This window comes from Ctenocephalides felis, unplaced genomic scaffold (assembly GCF_003426905.1).
Source record: "Ctenocephalides felis isolate EL2017-DRISC unplaced genomic scaffold, ASM342690v1 CF-g0.4_SCAFFOLD_01886, whole genome shotgun sequence".
Taxonomy (NCBI): domain Eukaryota; kingdom Metazoa; phylum Arthropoda; class Insecta; order Siphonaptera; family Pulicidae; genus Ctenocephalides; species Ctenocephalides felis.
In genome coordinates, this window is record NW_020538040.1 from 22,831,426 (window position 1) to 22,842,318 (window position 10,893).

The window sequence follows — 10,893 nt, forward strand, 5'->3', positions numbered from 1 at the left end:
GGAATTATCAATATTGGAATCAAATTTAATTGATGCATTTTAAGCAATTTGACAATGTTTGAAATAAGTGTTTTAACCAAGCAACGTTTCAGCACTTGTGCTGAAATTTTTTTCACGACTTTCTTTAGAGAATATTTATAATTTTTTTTAAAGAGCAAAACTTTAAAATAATTTGCGATCATTAATGCTGAAACCAAATATCTGCTTTGTTCTATAAAATTTGTCAATTTTTGAAAACAGTTTTTCATTTTCAATCGTGTTAAGATATTTCCTATGATTTCTCCTAGTGGACGTTAAAACAAATAGTTTAAATAGAGAAACTATAAATATTATTATTATTCAGAATTAGCAATACTAAAATTAAACCTAATTGATATATTTTAAGAAATTTGATAATTTTTGAAATCAGTGTTCATAACATGACCCTTGTGATTGTGCTGAAATATTTCTTATTACATACTCTTGTTAATGATTTATTTGAAATAGTAAAACTATAAATTTTATTATTTTGGATCATTAATACCAAAATCAAATATATTGCCTTATTTTAAGGAATTCTCAGTTTTGAACCCTTTCCACTCGGTTGCCGCCGCTCCGGTGGCAAAATTCATATAAATCTCGGAATTCGCGAGTGAAAAGGGTTAAAATCAGTGTTTCAACGTAATACTTTTAAATTTGTACTAAATATCTTTTGTAACTTACCTTAATGGTTATTTAATAATTTATTTTAAATAGCTAAACTGCATTATGTATGGATCATTAATAGTGAAATCAAATATATTTGCCTTCTTTTAAAAAAATGTCAATTTTTGAAATCAGTGGTTCGACTTGACAATTTTCATTTGTGCTGAAATATTTCTAATGACTTACCCTAGTGGAACTTTATAATTTATTTCAAATAGCTAAACTGGAAACTATATTATTTATTATTTGGGATAATTAATACAAAAATCAAATATATTAACTTATTTTAAAGAATTTCTCAATTTTTGAAATCGGTGTTCAGTTGACTTTTGCAATTGTGCTAAAATAAGTCTTAGGACTTACCCTAGTGGAAGTGAATAGTTTGTTTTAAATAGCAAAATTTTAATTTTTATTATTTGGGATTTTTAATATAAAATTTAGGTACATTTGTATTATGTTTAGGAAAATTGTTAATAAGTTAAGGAACTTTATGTTTAGTACATAACGTTTCCAATTATTACACCATGTGCTAAAAAAATTATCACTAGCAATAGCACCAGACAAATATGTGCAAAAAGACATTATGGTTGTATTTAGACATCTTCGATCAAATCGTAATTTTATTTATGAGTCGTCTATTTCTATTTACTATCCATCCAGCAATTGTGAAAAACAGTGTTTTATGGAAATCTTTTCTGCTATAAATTGCAATTAACGTGCGGCCTTAGGCAACCTTGGAATCGTTTTGTAGAAATGTAGGTAAACCAGTAGCGTCTTAAGATCTTGCAAGGAAGATATGTTCTTGTTATGGGTGTTACGGTACAAAAAGTGCTTGTGGCACAAATTCATTATGCATTTATATCATAATTGTTATTGTTTATAACATGAAGAACTGTTTAGCATTGAGACGAGGCACTTAAAGAATTATTAAGTCGTTAGAGAACTTTGTTCGCACTAGAATGCGTTGCGATAATTAGTTCAGTGAATTTGCTTGTTAATATTTGATGACTTAATTGAATTGTACTTAGAAAATTCATAAAAACAAATTCTCTACAATTTAAAATAATGTCTCTAATTTAGTTAAATTTAGTACTATTCTGAGATTTATTGAGCCTTTCAACTTTAAGGTGATCTAAATTTGTTAATTCTGAAATATTAGTTCCTTATTACAATACCCTGTTGGATTTAAATGAGTAAATAACTTTATTCTATTCTGAAGTAAACTTGCAAGTTTTATAATTAATAATAAAATGTCTTATTATATCCGCCTGTTTGTATATAACCAAGAGCAAAAAAGCGGAAGGGAGATATTTGACATCCTAATATTACTTTATCTTACCACTTACCTTATTACCACTTAAAATATTTTATTTCAATAATCATTATTTTTAATAAGTAGAAATATTTTTTTGTAATAAATAAATTAGTAAAGCAAACCAAAATGCGAAATGCATAAGTTTAAAAAAATAATGTATTTGCAATTTTGGACTTGCGTTACTTTTTCAACTGAATTATATAATTTCATCTGCCAAACATATTCTGTTGACTGTATCTTATATTATTTTAATTTCTGGCACATCTCAGCTGCTTTTCGGCAATAAGAATGTAGGCATTACACTTTTTTTGAATATTATATTCTAATATTATCTAGGCTCATAATATCAGCTAAATTCAAATTTTAAGTGAATTGACATTTCTAGCAGACAGTTCAAATGTTTTCAATGTCAAACAATAAGTAGTTTTTTGTAATTTTTGCTATTTATTTCTACAATATTACCATAGATTTATCGTTCATTAAATTTTAAAAATTTTCTTTGACAACCTCTAAAAAAGAATTATCAAAATCCAAATAACCGTTTAGGAGAAGTATCAAATCATACACCCCTACAGAAGAATTTTATATATAAAATACATATTTGAAACTAATAATAAAATATCTAATTTTATACTTTTTACACATTTTATGTATTACACCTAAGTCTGTTTTTACACGGTCTTTTTGTACACGGTTCGAAAATTGAATATTTTTAATTTTTTTACACGATTTTATTCCATTTAGCACGATTTGAAATTTTATGTACTTAAATTTTCTTTGTCAAATTTAATTTTTGCGAAGTATGTTCATATCACAAAAAAGTATTTATGAAAGAAAAAAGTCTGAAACCGTCGATAGTATCGATAGTTTGCGAACATTAGCTTAAAGATTTAAGTGAATTCCCCTTTAGCGCGTACAAACAATTTTTACTGGTCAAAGCAAATGTGAATTTAGTGCTATTCACTAAATTTATTATTTATTTATTATTCACTTTAGTGCTATTAGGGGAATTATTATTAAAATAAACATGAATTCTTGTTCTTGAAAATTCTTGTTTTTCACTAATTTTAATAGGTTTTAGAGAGTAGGACAAATCACCCATTTTTGTATAAGATCAATGTCTTTTTTACACGTTTTTTTTTACACGACTTCTTCTGGAACCAATCTCCGTGTAAAAACAGACTTAGGTGTATATGCAATTTCAGCAGAAAAAAAATTTAAGATCTGAAGAAACGAAGTTCATTATATATAGCAGCATTTATGTTCTATATGAAATTGTAGAAAATTGTAGAAAATTGCACCAATTGGAAAAAAATTGGAGAAAAAATTGTACCAATTTGAAAAATACGAAACGATATTGTAAATTACTATTAGAGAATATATGGACATTTTCATAGAGTTTTGAAATTATAAAATATAGTTATTTCATTTTAATATAAAATATAAATAATTTATTACCATTCGGCAGCAATTAATGATTTTAAAATAATAAGTTATATTTTTCTTAATATTTCAGTCTTATATAAAATTGTGAAATATGCTTTCACTTTATCAGAAATAGTAAATCATTCTATGAAAGCAAAATTTGTATCTGATAAGGATATTTGATAAACCACATCTGATAACCATCTACAAATCATCTACATATGCATATCATGATATGAAATTTTCACTTTTCCCAAGCTGATCCAATCGTTATTAAAAACATTCCATGACTTGAACAAATCAAATGTTATCATGTCAACATTAATATTTTCTGCAGATTGACATTTAGTTATTCATGTCGATAATAATTACATCATTGACGTTTTTTAATAAAATTGTGTTGACATGACGCCTACAACTTTTGGACAGTCATTGCAATTGCTGCTGATTAAAATAAAATGATGTACATGTTTGTTATACAATTACGTGAAAAAATTATGTTGTAATGTGAAAACTTTTTATCAAGTGAATGTTACTAGTTAGTATAAAATTTATAATAGATTTTTTATATTTTTTCTGTCTCCATATAAATAGATTTATAAATTTATTTGGAAAAAACACATGGATGATATTTGATGTTAAATCTAACATTGGCCAATGGTGTAGTAAAGCATTAAAGACATATTTTTTTATTATTAGGAAAAAATATTGTATCACATCATTTGATTTCAAAGAAAGTGATGGTTTAAAATATATATACGTGAAGTTTGTAAAATTAAATCGTATTAATATTTTATTTGTATAAGATTTAATAGACACTTTTGTACAAAATTTAGTGATATTCAGAATTAGAACATATTTGGACATGTTTATAAAAATTGTTTGCTACATAAAATAAAACGAAAAAAAGGTTAAAATAATGGACTGAATGAGAAAAATATGGATTTGCAATTTTTATCAGTTCTGCAAAAATTGGCAAGTATAATGACCATCCAACTGAGTATGAATCCAAATTCAGAATTGGGTCATTAATTTATGAGATTTAATTGCAACAATTACTATGATGACTAATTTGATTTCTTTAATTTTTTTAATTCTGATATGTATGTAAAACTAGAACAAATAGATTATTATTTGTTATTAAATATCTTAACAATTTATAAGATAACAAATGTGTTAAAAATTTGAAGCAACTTTTAACCAAGTGTTGAATTGCATTTTTTCATGTATTTTCCTTTTGTACTTTAACTTTAACTCGTTTTTTGGTTTAAATTTAAGACTTGTTAGATTTTATACAGTAATATATCATAAATCTGCGTTTTATATAAAACTAGGTATAAGTGGCATTTTGTCTTGAGTAATGTTGCTTGAACTTCCCAATATGTGTAAATAATCGATTTAATCAGATATAGCAACATTCAAAATTACTACAATATGATTTTAAAATCTTGATACTGCCTATTTTTCTTAAATTTAGTACATATTAATAATTGACCACTTTTTATACCGATATATTTTTTTAGGACGTTCGATAAAATCACCAATACTAGAATCATACAAAAAAAAATCATCAACATGATCTAACTTTTTTTTTCAAAAATAATTAAATTCTCTATAAATAATAATAAAATCACCCGGTGGATTTCAATGAAATAGTAATCAGCACTACTCCCAATTAATTTTTTCTAACTATTTAAAAAAAATTAAAATAGGTTCAGGGTATTTTTTGAAAACGTTGACTAATTAGCACGATATAGAGTTTGATTTAAATGGCATTCAAATTTTAGAACCTAATTCTACCACATTAATAATTTAATATACTTAACAGCATTCTCTGTTTAATGTAATAATATATATATAATTTGCAGAATAAAATTGAATAAAAAAAAAAAATTTAAATTGATGCAGTCGTTTTTGAGAAATTGTCAAAGTTAACTGAAATATAAATACTTTTTAGTCATTATGGTGTCAAACGATTCATTATGAATCAAAACGTCAAAAAATAAATTAAAGCAAAGCGGTTTTGGCCAACATTAAGAAAATAAATTAAGAAAATAAATATAACAAATAAAATTAAGAAAATAAATATAACAAATTTAATATTTTTGTTATTTATTGGTATGTAGTTGCTCAAATTGTTATTATGTTTCTCTTTACATATGCAAAGTAAAAGCTACCAACAAGACCTCTAGTAATAATTCTATTACAAATTGGTCATTGAATTAATGTAAATATACAATCGTGTAATACACAAATGTGTAATTACAACTTTTTCGATTCGTTGAAGGTGATGCTTAATTGTGCATCGTACCAAATCGGACTGTTATTATAATATTTGTAATTGATTGACATCAAATGCGAATGTTGTAACTTGTACGCAATTTAGTTTGAATTATTACGCCTGTTTTTTTCGGTGACCGCTAAAGAGATTAATTTATTCATATGTCGTTAACAGACACGCAAAATTGGAATAGTTGTTTTCCTAATTTTATGATTAATCAATCATTTTTATTACATGGTAATGAGAAGATACTTTTTGAAAAATTAACACTAGAACGGTATCAGCACGCTTCCGAGGCGTATATGCGGACTTTTGTACTTTTGTTATAGAAATTTTGAAAAAATAAAAAAACTATTTGTCACTTAACCAGAGTATTATATTTTTTTAAATAACTTTTGAGAATATCATGAAGTATACAATGACAAAATACGGATAAAAAATCACTTGTTAAGTACAATTCCATTGTAGGATTAAATAGTTTATTTATTTTTAATATATTACTTATGATCCTTGTTGTAAGCACGCTGAACTTAGCATGTTTTTCTATCATGATTTTATTTTTCTTTATTTTTTAATGAAAATTCTGTTCAAATAATAAAGAATTTCGCATCATCACGATACAACAAACATCATGCCATATATTTTTATGATGAGGATCAAACTTTACCACGAGCTTCAATACAAGCATTTGTGACGTTGTTTAATTTTTCTCAAAATTGTTTATTCCATATGTTGTTCGAATAATTGTATATTTTAAAATTTATTACAATAACAATTTTCTATTTCAGAATACTGTAGGAACTAAGAGAGGATTAACAGTACGTCAACCACCAGATCTAGGTCCACCAGCTGTTCCTTTGCCATTGACTGCTGTGCAGACAGGAAGAATGGCTTCAGCAATGGGTGAGTTAATCTTTTATATTATCACTTATTTTTAATAATTTAAATAACGTTTTTCATTCAGTAATTAGGAATATAAACAAAGTTAAATATAGCTCTATAAGCTAAATTGAACATTTACACAGTAAATATGTATCCAATATATAAGAACAATGGCAATGAATATTTTTGTGAATTTACAAGTGGCCATACGTTTTTGAATTTGCTGAGATCTTGAAGTTTATAATGTAAAAATAATAACGAAATTTTTTTTGGTAATTATGTTATGGATTTTTTTAATACTTTGGGACTACTAATAGTTTGGGCTCATAAAATATATATATATTAAAATCTGTAATTTGGGCTCATAAAATGTATATTAAAATCTGTAATTTGCATGAAAAAGTACTTGAATTCTTAAAAACTTCTATTTGGCCCTTAATGACAACAAGTGATTTCTAGAAATTTGCACCCTGTTGGTTTATGATGAAGTATGGCTATGATCCGAGTCCAAATTGATATATTTTTATGCCTATTTGTTAAAAATAATAAAATTTTGTTATTTTTCTTAAATCGTTTTAATATAAGCTCGATTTTACTCATAATGAATATTAATGTGTGTAGAAAAAATATCTAGTTAACATGCCATACCTTGGATAGTCTTTAATATGGATATTTTTCTGCTCCCAGGGGCTCAAATGCTTCCAAATTGATAAAAAAATTTTTTGAAAGTTTTAGTACTTAATATTAAATTTTAGTTAGTCCACAATTCAATCAAAGTTTGTTAGGACTCATGCCATATATAAAACATTTTTTTTGTTTTAATTTATTTTTGTAATTCAAGACTTTTATAGTCTTATTTACAAATTTGGACTGTAGAAGTCTTGATTAACAAAAACAAATCATAACAAAAAAGTTTCATATATAGCATGGATTGATAAAGTTGCTTTGATATATTTCAATAAAATGTATAGTTTATTTAGTTCATTACTTGCCAATAAAATTATATTTATAAATAAATTATAGGACTTAAAGTTGGACATATATACTTGACATAAAAACTGATAAAACGTGACTGCACCTTGCCTTGTAGAAATATGGAAGTTATTAAGTTTTCATGATATATAGTGCTAGTGAAAATATTAAAACTAAAACTAAACTCCTATATAGTCCTTTCTAACAAACGATGATTTGCAGTCCTTATATAATTTATAGACTTACATTAGATAGAAGCTTCGTGAAAATAAAGATAATTTTATACAACACATATATATTACTATAAATATAAAACTCATAAAAAGTTGAAATTTTCAAGTTCAGGAAAACTAATGTTTCATTATATAGTTTGGATGTTACATAATGCGGATTGGTACATAAGTTGTCTACCCTTGGGTAATTTATTGTATCTATAAAATACATATACTTTTTATATTTTGGATATTAACTACACTTTGAATGTACTATATTTCACTGGAACGATTCAAGTGTAAATTAAAATTATCAATATTAAATAATACTGATAGAGAACTACTTGCATACTAAATTATATAGTTAGCCTGAACAATCAGACTAAATTATCTAAAAAGTAATTAAAACAAAATTTAAGTTAAATAGAAGTGAACATTTCAGATTATTTTAATGTTAGGCACATATTTATGAATGACTAAGTTTGAATTATTCTGATAAATTAAATATTTTTCTTAAATAATATCCTTAAATTATTATATAAAATATAATGCTTATTTTGTAATTTTCTAACTGTTATTTTTTGTTAATAGTTTATTAATTGCTGTATCATTATTGTGCAAAAATATCCAAATGTCAATGCTATTACATTACAATTGTTATTTCATTACACTGCATACGTTCATTAGTGTCATTCACCAATTTTATGCATTGAGGTCTTCACATACTTTTTGATGCAATTTATAGTTTTTTTCCCTAGTACTTTTGTGGCATTATGGATTGTTCAAATAAACTTTATCAGAAGATGAAAAAAGTTTTTTGCAGCAATAGTTCTTTGGATTTAGTAATCGAAATTATGATATATTCTCACAGATCTCCAAATTCTAATTAAAATCCATATTTTTATTAGTACAAATTAGGACTAAGGCAACATAATTATGACATTATAGGGGGCGTTCATTAATCACGTGTTTTTTAAAAATATTCCCTTCTCTCTCTTGGTGATACGGCGTGATATTTAAAATTAACTCCTCCACCCCCATTTTTTAATTCACGAAAAAATCTTCAATTGTTAATTTTTTTTTTAATTCAGTTAAGATATAAATGCACATGATATTTTACTAAACCCCAACCTCCCCCACGTGGTTTTTTGTCGGACGCCCCCACTTCCTAAAAGTGTCACGTGATTAATGTTGTTTAAAAAAAGAAAAAGTTAAAAAGAACATATAACGTTTTACAAAGTTCAAAAAAAATCCTAAATACACAAGGGGGCGTTCATTAATCACCTGATCGATTTTTAAGGTTTTTTCGACCTCTTCTCCCCCCTTGGTGAGATATATTGGAGTCTTGATGGATCAGCCAATTTGGGACACAGTTGAGTGCCTCTAATATTTTTTTAAAAAATTCTGTGAATTTTGCGAAATGTTTGTGTTGGTTTGACTTGCGTTACTTCAAAGAGGAATGCAGTATTGACCATATTGGTCTCAAGACTACTTTATATAACAGAATTAAGTTGTTTACTGATTAATAAATATAATAATTGACGGTCATTGCACGTCCAAGAAAGGGTATTCAACCCTTATTTTGTCACAATATACCAGTTGTAAATTGTTAGATTAGTCTTCCGACCCAACCATACTGGATAGTTTTTTAAAATTAAAGATAATACAGTAATAATGTAGCAATATAGTGAAAAAGTAATGTGGACCCTCAGTTATTGATTCAAGATTCATGAATCACAACATCAGGTTACAAAAAATATTGTTCAATCATGAGTAATAATTTCGTGCATAATTTCAGTACCAAATTTCCCATTTCGCAAGTGCATACTCGTGGTATGTGACTCAAACGACCTCAAGCGACCGCATAAAATTATCGCTCCGGACTAATTTGTCCAATATTATGTTGATTTTGATCCAATGTTAAAGAAAATTATACACTTTATGATTTATTACCATTGTTAATTGTGTAATTTAGAAATTGGCTTTCGAATGAATTAATTACGGCAGATCCGTAATGTGCGTGATGCGTTCTGCGGGCAACCTTGTCATTGCGAAGACACGCTTTTTCTAATTGCCGAGAGATTCAGTAGATTAAATCGTTTGGGAATGGTGTCGTAAAGTTATACAGATACACAAAATAATTGATTGAAATCTAGCCACTGAATTTGAGTTGTGAGGTTTGATATATGTTACTTGTTTCGAGGTATTGAGGTTATCCGTGGTTTGAATTTTAAAACTTTGTTTCTTGCTGAGGTACTCTTCGTTTTCATGACATTTATATGATAATAATAATATGAAATAGTAGTCTGCGCGAAGACAAGTCCATGGTATGACAGGACCCCAAATCAACGATTTCTTCCCCTTCCCCTGTTTATTATTCCCATTATCGTTTTATTACCATTGATTTTTGAATTCTTTCCTATTATACATTTTCCTTTCCAAACGTCTGCCTTCATGCTTCTTGATTCTGTGCTTCGGCTTTCAGTTCCCTGTATTTACTCTTCTAAAGTATTTTGTCAATCATTTGCATTCTTCTTCTCCCATTCCTTTCAGTCTCTCTATTTTACCCTCGATGACGTCGTATAGGAGGCACTCTTCTTGAAGAATATATATTTATAAAAATAAAAATAATAATAATAATAATATTTCTAAAAAAAATTTAGTATAAATATAACTTATTGTTAATGTGGAAGTATGTGGAGTGTAAGTGAAAGGGGCAGCTTACACGAATACCTGGTTGACCCACTGCAACGCATGTCTCATATAAATATTTCTGGGACATATCAATAGCTATTGCAAGCACCAGCCTAAATTGAAACTGATTTTATTTAAATTGCATTATCGCATTTGGATTTTCAAGGTTTTGATATATTATTAGCAATTTTTACGCTTTTTATTTATTAATATTTTAATTGTTTTATGTTCAGATTTCAATATTTTTTCTTTTTCGGCAAGCCATTCAAACTAAACTATGTACTTTTAGTTCTCATAGAAAAATATTTGTAAAATGGGATCATGAAAATTAGATTATGCAAGAAACAATCGATAATATTATGCATATAATTTTATCAATGGTAACCTTCTCGTCGCCAATATTTTATTATTTAAGAATTGTTTTAAAA